This window comes from Artemia sp. Qi Xiang Cuo, chromosome 13 (assembly GCF_049724085.1).
Source record: "Artemia sp. Qi Xiang Cuo chromosome 13, ASM4972408v1, whole genome shotgun sequence".
Lineage (NCBI taxonomy): Eukaryota > Metazoa > Arthropoda > Branchiopoda > Anostraca > Artemiidae > Artemia > Artemia sp. Qi Xiang Cuo.
The window spans coordinates 38,329,340-38,344,469 of record NC_142806.1 but is presented as its reverse complement, the minus strand read 5'-3'; positions in this window follow the sequence as shown (position 1 = coordinate 38,344,469).

The window sequence follows — 15,130 nt, the reverse complement described above, 5'->3', positions numbered from 1 at the left end:
GAGTTTACGGTCAAAAACCCTTATTAGCTCAGATTTTACGGAAATAGTTTATTTTTATAGGTTTCAGACAATAAATACCTACGAAAGACTAAGAAACCTAGCTAGTAAAAGCCAGAAATAGCAAATTAACCATCACAAATCATAAGTTTCAGACACCCAACACCTATGAAATACTAAGAAATCTGGCTAAGAAAAGTCGGAAATATCAACTTACATGCCCCCAATCATGAGTTTCAGAAAATACACACCTACAAAATACTAAGAAACCTACCTCAGAAAAGTCCGAAATAGCAATTTACATACACCAAATCATAAGTGTCAGACAACCCACACCTACGAAAGACTAAGAAACCTAGCTCATAAAAGCCTGAAATAGCAGATTACCCAACTCAAATCATAAGTTTCAGACAAAACACACCTACGAAATACTAAGAAACCTTAGCTCGGAAAAGCTAAAAATAGTAAACTACACACCTCAAATCATAAGTTTCAGACAACACACACCTACAAAATAATAGGAGACCTAGCTCGGCAAAGTCAGAAATAGAAAACTACACATTCCAAATCATAAGTTTCAGACAACACATACCTATGAAAGGCTAAGAAATCTAACTTAGCAAAGTCAAAAATAGCAAACTACACATCCCAAATCATAAGTTTCAGACAACACACACCAACAAAAGACTAAGAAATCTAGCTCAGAAAAGCCAGAAATAGTAATTTACATACCCTAAATCATAAGTTTCAGACAAAACAAACCTACGAAATACTAAGAGACCTAGCTCAGCAAAGTCAAAAATAGCAAACTAAACATCCCAACTCATAAGTTTCAGACAACACACACCTATGAAGGGCTACGAAATCTAACTCAGCAAAGTCGAAAATAGCAACCTACACATCCCAAATCATAAGTTTCAGACAACAAACCCACCCCAAATCGTAAGTTTCTGACAACACGCACCTATGAAAGGCTAAGAAATCTAGCTCAGCAAAGACAAAAATAGCAAACTACACATCCCAAATCATAAGTTTCAGACAACACACCAACAAAAGACTAAGAAATCTAGCTCATAAAAGCCAGAAATAGCAAACTACCCACCCCAAATTGTAGGTTTCAGACAACACACACCTATGAGAGACTAAGAAACCTAGCTCTGAAAAGCCAGAAATAGCAAACTACCCACCCCAAATCATAGGTTTCAGACAACACACACCTATCCTTCTGCCAATCAACCCATCTCCCCCAAAATACTTTTAAGCCATTTCTCGTTAAAAATTTTATTTTAATGTCATCCACTCGGGTTTTTCGCTAGCAACTCGGTCCACAGTACTGCACTATAAGTACTCTAAGACACCCCGCTCCCATCACCCCACCACTTGTGTATTATGCAGAACGAATTGAAGAAGTAAAGCTACCCGTTATTAAAATTCTTTTCTTGCCATCTACATCTCTCTTAGTATTAACTTTTTAGTATAGTATAACGTTAAACTCTATTTTAAATTGACAACACTGTTCAAACACCACTTCTGTATTGTACAGTACACATCGAAGAAGTAAAGCTAGGTCAAGTCATAAGACCACCCTCTTTTTTTCTCCACCTTCATACGATCCAATTCGCGAATGTTATCACCGACATATTCATACCAAACTATTCTTGGCTGAAGGAAATTGTTCAAAACAATCAGAAACCGCTCTTGATGGCACATACTTCAAATAAATGGAGCAGTGGATAACGCATTGGTGATCGACAGCTTTTCCCACAAAATCATTCCTAAATACGCAATTTGACAATCTCTAGTTTTCGATATAAAAAAAAAATTATATAAACAAACAATTATACTCTCAAAATGAGTTTGGCCACTTTATAGGTTGGCCAGCCTTTTTTAAAATGTCCACGTGATACTGTAGTGCATATTCTTGTACAGTTGATATCGATAACAAAAAGCCAGTCTGGTTGTCTTATACAACCTTGACTGTAGTTTCAAAACGTGTTTGGTCACTTTATAGGTAAAGGATTGGTCGCTTTTTTGCAATGTCCACGTGAAACCACGCTGTATATTCATGCACATGCTAGAGATAAGACAAATTACGCAAGCACTGCTCAAATATATAGATAGATTGCTACTATTAGTTACCCGCCAATCACTTTCAACTATTAAAAAGGGCACTAGCCCTCTCAGTTTTCAATTGAATGAGCCCCTTTTAAAGTTTTTACGACAATTCTGTCATTAAAAACCTTATATGCCCCCAGGGCATAACTTACAACCCTTGCCCTGAGGGCTGTGGGGGAGTCTCCTACTTAAAAATATAATTTCTATCTGGAAATCCACAACACTGAACAAAATGGCAATCTGATTGGATGATTGGATGTGTTTGGGGAAAAGGTGGGCAAAAAATGGGGCTAGTTGCCCTCAAATCACTTTTGACTATTAAAAAGGGCACTAGACCTTTGAATTTCCAATCGAATGAGCCCTTTTTCAAGTTTTAAAGATTTCAAGATAAAGATTTCAGATTCAAAGATTTCACGATAAAGATTTCAATAAGAACTTATATGTCCCCAGGGCATAACTTATAGCCCTTGCCCTGAAGACTATGGGGAGAGTGTCCTGCTCAAAGGTATAATTTCCTGAACTTATACTGCGTGAAAAATATGGCTATCTCAAAATTTCGATTGGATATGTTTGGGGAAATGGTGGGCGTGGAAGGAGTGTTAGTTGCCTTCCAATTACTTTCAACCATTAAAAAGGGCACTAGCCATTTTAATTTCTAATCGAATGAGCCCTTTTTGAAGTTTCTACGACAACGTGTTCTAAAAAAACTTTATAGACCCCCAGGGCATAATTTACAACCCTTGTTCTGAGGGCTTTGAGGGGGTTGTCATCCTCAAAGACCTAATTTACAGAACTTAAAACTATGTTTAATAAAAAGGCTTCCTCAAAATTTTTATTGGGTGTGTTGGGGGGAAAGGTGGGCGTGAGAGGGGGGTTAGTTGTCTTCCCATCACTTTTGACTATTAAAAAGGGCACTAGCCCTTTGAATTTCCAATCGAATGAGCCTTTTTTCCAATCGAAGTTTCTACTACAACCCCTTCTATGAAAACCTTATATGCCCCCAGGGCATAACTTACAACCCTTGCCCTTAAGGCTGCGGGGGAGTTTCCTCCTCAAAAACATAATTTATATTTGGAATTCAACTACGCTGAACAAAATGGCTATCTCAAAATTTTGATTGGATGTGTTTGGGGGAATGTTGGGCGTGGGGGGGGGGCTAGTTGCCCTCCAATCACTTTCGACTATTAAAAAGGGCACAAGCCACTCCAATTTCCAATTGAATGAGTCCTTTTCAAAGTTTCTACGACAACTTTTTCGATACGAAGTGCCCTGCTCTAAAGGAAACAAATAATAGGGGCTTTTTTTCAATCATCAATTTGCTTAAGATCTTACATCCTTCGTCAGAAAACGCTTAAAAGTGAAATCTTTGAACAAAGATCTTACATCTTTGGTGAAAGAGGGGGGCTAGTTGTCCTCAAATCTCTTTCGCCAATTAAAAGGGCACTAGAATTTTGAATTTCAAATCGAATTAGCCCTTTTTCAAGTTTCTACGACAAAGATTTCAATAAAAAAATATATGCCCCCAGGGCATAACTTATATACCTTGCCCTGAAGACTGGGGGGGGAGTGTCCTGCTCAAAGGTATAATTTCCTGAATTTAAACTGCGTGGAACAAAACGTCTATCTCAAAGTTTTGATTGGATGTGTTTGGGAAAATGGTGGGCGTGGAAGGGGCGTTAGTTGCCTTTCAATTACTTTCGACTAATAAAAAGGGCACTAGCCATTTCAATTTCTAATCGATTGAGCCCTTTTTGAAGTTTTTACGACAACACGTTCTATAAAAACTTTATATGCCCCCAGGGAATAACTTACAACCCTTGTCCTGAGGGCTGTGAGGGGGTTGTCATCCTCAAAGACCTAATTTAGAGAACTTAAAACTACGTTGAATAAAATGGCTATCTCAAAATTTTGATTGGATGTGTTTGGGGTAATGATTGGAGTGGGGAGGGGCTAGTTGCCCTCCAATCTTTTTCGATTATTAAAAAGGGCACTAGCCCTTTGAATTTCCAATCGAATGAGCCTTTTTTGAAGTTTCTACGACAACGCCTTCTAGAAAAATTGTATATACCCCCAGGGCATAACTTAAAACCCTTGCCCCGAGGGTTGTAGGGGAGTGTCCTCCTCAAAAACATATTTTCTATGCGGAAATCAACTACGCTGAACAAAATAGCTATCTCAAAATGTTTATTGGATGTGTTTGGGAGATTGATGGGCGTGGGGGGGGGTTAGTTGCCCTACAATCACTTTCGACTATTAAACAGGGCACTAGCCCTTTGAATTTCCAATTGAATGAGCCTTTTTTGAAGTTTCTACGACAACGCCTTCTATAAAAAAACCCAAAAAATTCCCCCAGGGCATAAATTAAAACCCTTGCCCCGAGGGTTGTGGTGGAGTGTCCTCCTCAAAAAGATAATTTCTATCTGGAAATCAACTACGCTGAACAAAATGGATATCTCAAAATTTTGATTGGATGTGTTTGGGGGAATGATGGGCGTGGGGGGGGGCTAGTTGCCCTCCAATCACTTTCGACTATTAAAAAGGGCACTAGCAACTCCAATTTCCAATCGAATGAGACCTTTTCTAAGTTTCTACGACAACTTTTTTAATACGAAGTGCCCAGGTATGGAGAAGGATTGTTCTTTACTTAGGCAGCGCTATCGTGCTGCCTATGAAAACCTACGAGGGCTTCTTTACCCCAATATTTCCCTTTAAATATCTTCAGGGGGCCCGCTAGTGGGAGGGGGCCTTCAAGACGCCGGACCCTAGCAACTTTTGCCAACGGGGCTTCCTGGCATCCAATTTCATCGGGGGCCCTAACCTAACCACCAGGGGGGGGGGAGGCTAGCAACTATTTAAACCAGGGCCCCTAGGGGTCCTAGTAGTCAATTCCATCAGGGGTCCCTAGCATTTAATCCCACAAGGGCCCCTGTCATTCAATTCCAACGTAATGCCTCCTAGCAGGCAATTCAACCAGGACCCAAGCAACCAAATCCCATCGGGGTTCCTTAACATTCAATCCCAACAAAGCCTCTATCATTCAAAGCACCGGGTATGCCTAGCGGGCAATTCCACTGGGGGGCCTAGCAACCAATTCTAACGGGGCCCCTAGTAACCAATTCCAACAGGACACCTAGCATTCAATCCCAACGGGAATGCGTTGATGACAGAAGGGTTGACTATCCTATATTATTTCACTCTTGGGTTGTCTTTAATCACATAGAGAATGTGTTTCTCGTGTAAAATTATTCCTTCACGTGCTTAGAGATTTTAGTTCATAACAATTTTCGTGCATGGCTTGTACCCATTAGCTCTTATGGGGACTCCTTGATAAGTTATAGGGAAAATGATGTTTGAATTTGGAATGGGTCAACATTAAACTTTAGTGGCACCTTCGGCATGTCGTCTTTAACTTCTAGGAGGAGTATACTGTCACTCAGGGGTTATTCATTGGGATTATTTTGGTTACAGGATTCAATGGTTGGTTTCCAATTCCATATTTCAAAACTTATCTCGTAATATTAACGGTAATATCTCTAATGTCTCTGTAATCTCTTAATGGAGAAAGAGTCGACGGGGATTTAACACGTGAATCGTCGACATGTAGAAATTCATCTGGATTGGGTTCATCGATATTATTGTCAGGGATGATTTATTCGCTTACATCTTATGCTAGAAAATGGGATTCTCGGGTTTGTTATGTTTATAGTTCTATAAAGCACTGGATACTGAGATTTGTTACCTGATACATAATATGATTTGTGTTTGAGGAAAATTATTCTTCGTCAAACGATCATCGTTTCCTCGATCGAAGGGTATCCGTAATTTTCATAGCTGAAGTTGGGTCGAGAGTTTCTTGGGGTTTATGGCGAGTACTCTTCGGTGGTCGAGATGTGATGAAAATAGGTGCTACTGGGCTATACTTGCACTGGTCTATGCATTGTCCTGATTAGTGTCTGGTATGCCAAAACAATTCCTGAAATAAAATAACCTCGGCAGAATCACACGTTCTTTGAAACGAGTAGTCATAATACAAATAGGTCATGTATCGACTGGGTACATGGATTTTTTACGCTACAAGACAGAGTTAAATAAATACACTAATATTAGTACACAAAACTAAATTTTTATCGTGTTCAACACTCAGTTAATTTTAAATTAGATTTAAAATTATCATTTAAACAGAGTTTATGCTACATGGTTAATTTTTGAGGTCTAATTTTACAACATGTTTCATGCCTGCATTGTTCACGCCCGTCCGTGCTGTTTAAGAAACGCATGTTGCAGCGTTGTAACCACACAGGTTTACGGAAACGATACTACAATGAGGGAACAAGACATAACAAGGACGAGGGGAGACCTCTATACCCACTCGTTTTCTAATGTCTTCCCTATTTCTTGGCTTAGACGTTCTCATGGGGTTTTGGGTTTGACCTCTGCATTTCAGCTGTTTCCCCGTGCTCTTCTCTTGGTTTTGGCCTTCTTAATCTTAGGATTTTTTCCGTAATTACAAGTCAACAGGGGTCTTATGGTCAGGGAAGTTGCGAATACGAAACATACGGCCAATAGTATGTTCCACCAAAAATTGGTCAATTCTTTGAGTTCATTCGTGTTTCTTTCTAGTCTTGTTACTTGTTGAAACAAGGCCTCGAAGGGTTTGGGGTCCAATTTCATAAGGATCTTCCATGCGTGGCTAGCTAGCAATAAATTTTCATGCTTGAATATTACTCCATGTTTTACAATATCTTGGGCCACTGCGTGAACAACGAGGATTATGATGATATTCTTAAGCCTCATCTTATTTTTGTTTCCAGAATTAATTGATCATTAATTTTACCCGTTTTTCGCAAAATTCGTTTTTTTTACTGCTTTGTTATTATTTTTTTTTTCAAAGGCACTTTAATTTTTACTTAGGTTATTTCTTATTATGTAATCATTCTTTGGCATTGGCCAAAGAAAACTGATTTGTAGGTGTAAAACATAATAAATATTTTATGATTAGATAGGTTAGGAAAGTAAAGTTAGGGCTTCCGAGTTTTATTCTGGTCGTGATATACCTCTAGACTGGTTGAGGTATAACTTTAAAGCGTAGCTAGTAATCGCTATACAATTTAATTTTACATTATATTTCTTGAGTAAGAAACACATGAATAAGCAAGCGTGCAGCACATAATTACACTGGTATTCTATTTTATGTGTAGGCCTAAAATAATTATAATCTGCACTAAGACAAAATATTTCATATAATTAGACACTTCTGAACTGGTAATTTCTTGTTTTGGATAATATCCATCTTGGTTAAGACATGGGTCGATTTTTCATAGAAAATCCGAGGGCGAGCACGCCCACAACAAATTAAAACCTGCATGGGCTTTGAGTTCCTTCCCCAGGCTTCCCACAAAACGTGGTCCAACACCACTTGTCGTTCTCAGTCGACCACGAGCTTCCTACTTTGGGCCTTTCTCTCTGATCACCAATGTTTTGACATCACTCGTATTATTTTTTTTCATTAATATTGACTTGGTTAACTTTACTTGAACACTGTTAAATTTATTATGGTGGATCACAAGTTGATTTTTATAAGGGATTTGAAATTTGTCTTTACATTAATTATGGATATTTCCATCTGTCAGGTTTTTTAACCGTTCTGCCTGAATGTGTCGTTATTTTCTCCTCTGTTTCTTGCGGTTTTTTCTTTTTCGGTTTTTCTAGCGAAATAAAGTCGAACTTTTTGTATTGTTTTTTCAAAAATTCTTCCCCTTTTAAGTTCGTTTGTTTTGTTTGTGAGGCTGCTGAAGTCGGTCTTGATTTCCCTATTTCTTTAACTACTATATGGTCTTATTCGCTGTCGGACTCTTCAGAACTGGTTTCCGACGAATCCGGATTAGAAATTTTAGAGGTGGCACTTTTTGAGGTATCACCTGCCCTTCCCTCGTAAATTTCTACTCCTTTGGAAGTAGAAGGTTTATTCTCTATGTCCTCGCTATGAGTTTTCAACTCGGGAGATTTGAAAGATTCTTGAGATCTTTGGGAGGAATCAAAAGTTTTCGCGGGAGTCATTCATTATTTCAAGGCCATATTTTCAAGTGAGTGGGGCATTTTTGCACTAAACTTTTCCTCTTTAAAGTCCACTGATTAGGCTTGACCTTGGACACAGTTATATCATGATATTGACCATACTGGTCATCCTTGGGAGTTTTATTCTCGGGCAATGTACTTTGACTCGTTTTTATGGGAAAATTTATTAAATCCATAGCTTCTCGCAGGTTTGTTTTAGTTGAATCTTTGGGGGGAGTTTTCTTTACAGTAATACCGGGGGTTTCTACAGCTCTGTTTAATTCTTCCTGCACTTACAGGTACCTTTCTATTGGTGTTGCATGGGACACTATATCGTCTGAAAATTTTTTGGGGGGACATTGGGTCAAAATTCTATCGGGGAAAAATTAGGTTTTTGGAGGTATTGTATATTCTAATTCTCCTGCACTCTCTGGTGATGAACTTTTTGAGCTTTTGGGCGTTTTTATTCTTACTAGAATTAGGGATTTTTTCTTTGGAGTCAATATATTTTTCATATCTAAAAATTCTTCCAAATTTTCCTGATCACTGTGATTCTTGAAATAATCTTGCTTAAGATTAAAGGATCTTAGATCTGCCAATCTCGACCTAGGGGGCTCATTATCTGTATCTGACGCATCATTGGAAAAGGGATGAGACATCCATCTCTCTGGGAATTTGGCTCTTTTTATTCTGCTAACATGAACCTTGTAAGTTCTTCCACTACCAGTGTTTTTCATTTTGAAAGTATATTCGTTATCGTACTTTTTGACTATTCTGTACGGTCCAGAATATTTGTTGGAAAGTTTTTTGCCTTCCGTTTTTGCCTCGTTCTTTAGGTAGACGCAGTCTCCTACTTTGAAATCTATACTCCCCTTGACTTTGGGTTGATTTCTTAGCTCTTGGCTTATTTTACATTTTCCAACTCTTGCCTAACTATTTTATAAGTTTTCCTCATCCTATTTATGAATTCTTGTTTGTAATCTCCCGAGCTATAATAATACTGCCGAGATTAAATAATCTCATTATACGGGATTCTAAAATCACGACCAAAAAGTAAATAAAAAAGATTATCCTTAGTTGTTTCTGAATAAGCAGTGTTGATTACGTTAGTTAAATAACGTAAGAATTGATCCCAGTCGTTACTATTTTCTTTTTTATAAAAAATTAAAAAGTTCGAAAAAATTTTATGCCTATTTTATATTTTAACATTAGCTTTTGGGTGGTAAAGGACTGTCACCATCTTATCTATATTAAGAAAACTTATTAAGTATTTTGTTACTTTTGAAACAAAATTACCTCCGTTGTCACTCAAAATTTTATTAGGAATACCAAATTTTAAAAATAATTTTGCCAACTCCTTACTGGTGGCATAAGCACCTTGATTTTTTAATGCTTTTGCAAAATTAAATCCTGAAAAATGGTCTATAACTGAAAGAATACAAGTATGGCCTCTGCTAGAAACAGGCAAGCCTCCGCTCGTTCCGTATAAGTCAAATGAGATGATATCGAAGGGGTACTTTGCTACTGGGACCCTTCCCATTGGAGGATTAGGATAAGCTGGGGGGATTTTTCTTAAGTTACACGCTTCACATGTACTTACAAATTCTTTAAGTTTTGTCATTGCCGACGGCACGTAAAAAGATTGTTTTAATTTATGGAATGTTTTCATTACTCCTAAATGTCCACCTATATCTGAATGAAAATATTCAAATGCAGGCATTATTAAGTTTTGGGGTAATACAGGTATTATTGAGGTTTGGTTTCTATTTGTCTCAGCAGTCACGATTCTACATAGTATTTCTTCTTCAAGATCATAGTAAAAATTATCTATCTCTTTTCTAAGAGTTTTGAATTTATCCGGTAACGCATCGTCATTCACAAAATAATTAATAAGCGCCGAACACATATCGTCCTTCTTTGCTTTCTTTTTATATTTTCTAACGACAAGGAACAATAGTTAACCCTATTTTCCTTTACCGTGTGCTTGACTTTGTTTTTCTTACTTTTATTTTTCCTCTTAGCATTGATAGCGTTAACTTCATTTTCCTCAGTTTCCGACGGAATATTTTCTGGGTATCTACTCAAAAAGTCAAAAGTTGCATTTTGTTTACCTTTTAAATGTTCAAATTCGTAATCTAGGTCTTGGATTTTCATAATCATTCGATCTAAAATGCCCATGGGGTTTTTAAATGTGCGCAGGTACTGCTAACTTTTAGGACCTGATCGTAGCTTAAATTTTCCACCAATTAAATAGTGTAAATTTATCTAAGTTGTGGACGAAAGAGAATAATTCTAAGTTTGTGGCGGAATAACAACTTTCGCCCTTTGATAAGGTTCTACTCGAATAGCATATAACTTTTTCTATTTTTTTTTTTTGATTAGAAGGTCCTTGTAAAGGATCAGGATTTCCCATGGGAATTATTTGCAAAAAAATAGCCCCAATGCCTTTTGAACTAGCATCGGTTGTAACCACAAATTCTCCGTTTTAAAAATCAGGTCAGGTCAGGTCTTTTTGAGACGGTCTAGGGAAATTTGAGCTTCCTCGGACCAGGTAATATTTTGGGAGTTCCCTTTAGTTAATTCCGTGAGGGGTTTTGCAATTTGGGCGTAATTGCGCACGAATTTTCTAAAGTAGCCAGTAAGACCTAAAACTTCTCTTCATTCTTTCATAGTTCTAGGGGGTTTGAGGTTTTCAACACATTTTATTTTGTCCAGGTCTGGGGATATATCTCCTAGTGTCACTACTACTCCTAAACATTTAATTTCAGGTTGAAATAAATTTACTTTCTCAGGCCAGCATTTTAAATTGCCCTGTCTGAACTTCTCGAAGACCTTAGCTAATGTTGCTAAGTGTTGTTCAGTGTTTTCTCCCACGCATATGACATCATCAACAAAATGAATTATATTCTTTAATCCTCTTAACAGGTGTAATAGGGGTCTACATAGCGCGCTTGAACTTGTTTCAAGTCCAAATGGTACCCTTAAGTATTCATATGAACCACATTCAGATGCTGAAAATGCAGTTTTATGGACCTCTTTTTCGGCTATTTTCACTTGGTGGTAGCCTTGGGTAAGGTCCAAAAAAGTAAAAATTTAGTTTTTGCTTGAAATTGAGTCAAGAATTTCATCTATTCTTGGTAAAGGAAAATTATCGCTAACTAATTTTTTATAAACGGTTCTATAATCTGCAACAAGTCTAAGATCACCATTCATTTTTGGTACTAAGATCACTGGTGCACCATACAGACTTATAATTGAACGGATAATTTCATTTTTTTCTAATTCCTGAACTTTGTGTTTTAACCATTTTTTGTGCTTATACGGCACACGATATGGCTGTTTTACTGCAGGATTACCAGTCGTTAAAATTGAATGTTCATAAAATTGTATAAGCCCGATGTCATATTCAGATGCAGAAAACACATCTTTAAAATTCCATAATAATTCGCATAATTTTTTATTAAGTTACATGTCCGTAATATGATCCATATTAAATTTGTCTAAGAATTGTGATTTAGTTAGAGGGTACCTGTTATTTGAAGTTTTAATGCCGTTAACTAGGTTTCTTTTAGAATTTTCCCATGTATTTAAATCATTCTCTGATAAAACCTGGATTTGAACTAAACACGTCCCATTTTTTATTGTAATTGTATCATTTTCGTGGTTATTAGTTACCCAAATAAAACCTTCTCCTTTGTCATAAGATATAATCTGTTCTTCGCATAGCAGATTTTTGGGAATTTCAGATGGGGTCGCAAACCATATTTCTGATTTGCTAACCACTGGCTCAATTATCTGTGATATTTGAATTTTTGCATCGTTTTGGGAGGGACTTTTGTTTTCCTTGTCGTGAATCCTTAATAATTCTCTTTATTTTCATTGTTTATTATATTCATACTGGCGCTATGCTGCGCCATTGCGGCATGTTGCGGCGTCACGTTGGGTTTTACTATGTTTTTCCATAATTCCACTATTTTCTTGATTTCGTTTGACCTGTACTGTCGCATATCTCCTATTTTTATTTTCGCAGATTCAATACTTTTATTATTTAAATTTACTTAATCTCTGCAATGTCTTTCAGAATAATTGGACAAGTTTTTGATTATTCCTGTTCCTTCTTGCGAGACATGAGGTTCAAAAGATTGTGACATTATACCGTCAGAAATTCTATTTACTGTTATGTTGTCTTCGTAACCTCTGTTACAATTTCTTAGGGTAGAAATTTTTCCTCTACCTTAGCTGGGTAGACAAGCCTCTTGTTTGCTACGTCTAATAGTACTCTATTGGACCTTAAAAAATTTGCGCCTATAATTGCTTCGTACGGAAAGTTACCGCATATTATAAAATTTATTTGGAAGATCCTATTGTCCCTTTTTACGTTTAGGCAAATAGAACCCCTTGCATCCAGTTTATGCCCTTTCACACTAGATAAATTGGGATTATTAGAGTTCCTCTGTCGCCTAATATGCAGAGGCAACATATTAAATACGCAAGAGTTTATGATATTGACCGTAGCTCCGCTGTCAACTAAGGCTTTAAAGTAAATGTTTTCTACACAAAAATCGTTAAATATAGGCAACCTATTATTATTATCACTACAAGACGGCACTACCATTGTTTTGGACCTATTAAATATTCTGGGCACCCTCTGGGTCCAATTTATATTTCTGAGGGGCCTGAAACGTTTCCCTTAGGATTTATTTCATCTGTCGGTGCCTGTAATAGATATTCAGACATATGAGATTCCGTTGGCATATCTAATTGATTTACATCTGTCTGCCTTCGCCATATATTATTATGGTAACTTGGGTGTCTTGCGTCAGTGCCGCTTACTGGCGCTGACTGCCAATGCCGTTGGCTTGGAAAATTCTCATTTCCCGTCGGCAAGTTTTCGTGATTTCTATATAGCATTCTCGCATTATATTGGCTTTGTCGATTATTTGGGTTTTCAAATCGGTAAGTAATTTGTCTATTGGGGGGAGCGTTATAAAAATTTGATTTGTACGCGTTGTAAGGTACTGATTGGCGCAATCTTGCCTGGTTATAGCCTAGCCCACCACCGGCGCTAAAATGTGTTCTTCCGAACAAATGGTTGCCATAATTTTACGTACTACCGTCAGCAATTCTTGGTATACGATTGGGGACATAACGGCACTCTCTCGCGATATGTCCAACACGATTACAAATATAGCACCTTATTATTGTAGGGTTATTTCCATAATTAGATTGTTTGACAGGCTGAAAACGTACTGTTTTCTGCCTAGCAGTTTCTTGCGTTTCATTTCTTTGTTGCACTGGGGAGTTATCCCTTGAAAAGAAATTGGGAGACGCCTGATCGCCCTTGAAGATTAGGTTCGCGTTTGAATCGCCTAGGCTATTTATTTTTGCTTTACTGTGATTTGCGACCATCGTATCAACTTCGATCAATCGCTCTACCTCCTGAACTCCAAGATCCAACGTCTGAATATTTTTGGATATTACCATTCTATATAGTTTTGGGGGTAACTCTTGCAAAAAGGTATTTAGTTTGAAATTTTCTTACAGTTCTCCTGAACCACTTCCATATTTTGCCTCTACAGATATTCTTATATTATCAACATATTCTCTTATATTTTGTGAGTAATTAATGCTCATCGTTCGGTGTTTCAATTTATGCCTGGAATTGGTTTCTCTAAACTATCGATATATGCTATCAACAATTTATCAACCCCATTTATTGGCAAGTTGGCGTTATTGCCTATGGTAGGTTTAATTTGTTTTAGAAAGGTTAAGGCCTGGCCTTTTAATCGTAGTAGGAGCAAGTCGACTAACGCTTCTAGCTCTGTTTTGTTAGTTGTACAAACTGGGCCAATTGGATATTGAATTCGTCAATATCTGATTGAAAAAAAAATTTAGATCTAATTTTTTTTCATAATTTCCTGAATTAAATTTCTGTATTGTGTATCCAAGAGGTGAATTCAAGAAAGAGTTTGTTACTTACTCACTTACCTACTTACTTACTTACTTACTTTCAATTTTTTCATAATGACGTAATGACATATCCAACAACGGATGTTGATAAAGAATTTATTCATTCTGATACCTAGATTTTGTCAATGGTATTCCCATGCACCGGAGAAATGGATGTTGATATAGAATTTAATCAATCTGATACTTAGATTTTGTCAATTTTATCCGATATTTTATCCTATGTATCCGAGAAAAGGATGCTGATATAGAATTTAGTTACTCTGATACTTAGTTTTTGTCAATTTTATCCGACATATCCGATAAAGGATGTTGTTAAAGCATTTATTCATTCTGAAATTTAGATTTCGTCGTTTTTAATTTGATGCATCTGACAAAGGATGTTGATAAAAGAAAAAATTATTCACTCTGACACTTAGATTCTGTGAATTTTATATGATGCTTCTGACAAAAGATGTTGATAAATAAAATTTATCCACTTTATCCCATGTGTCTGACAATAGATGTATGCGAATTCCTTTTCTTACATCTCCAATCGTTTAATAGATATTCTAAACGTTTGATATGCTAGCTTACTCTAAAAATAATGAACACATAACAATGTAATGCATTATATATTTTTAATGAAATAATGCCATATAGAATATTAATACAAAAATATATTATGATAAATTATTAATATCAATAATCAACTTCGGAAATTTTGAATCTGTTCCATAAAATAGTTCACCATGATCTCTCTTGATATTGTAGCTATTGTCTTCTCCTAGCTCGTAATCGGTAGACTAATCATTATTCCATTTTGAATCATACGCAAATTTTATTGGTTTGTCAGCAACAGGTTAAATATGCGTTTCGTCTTTGCTATTATTTGATTCATCGACTGTTTGATCAGTACTTGTAGTAACGTTTGCTGGCACTTTGTTTTTCATCAATTATTCTTGATATTCCATAGTGATATTTTCTGACAATGACCTTTTTATTTTTCTGGCAATTT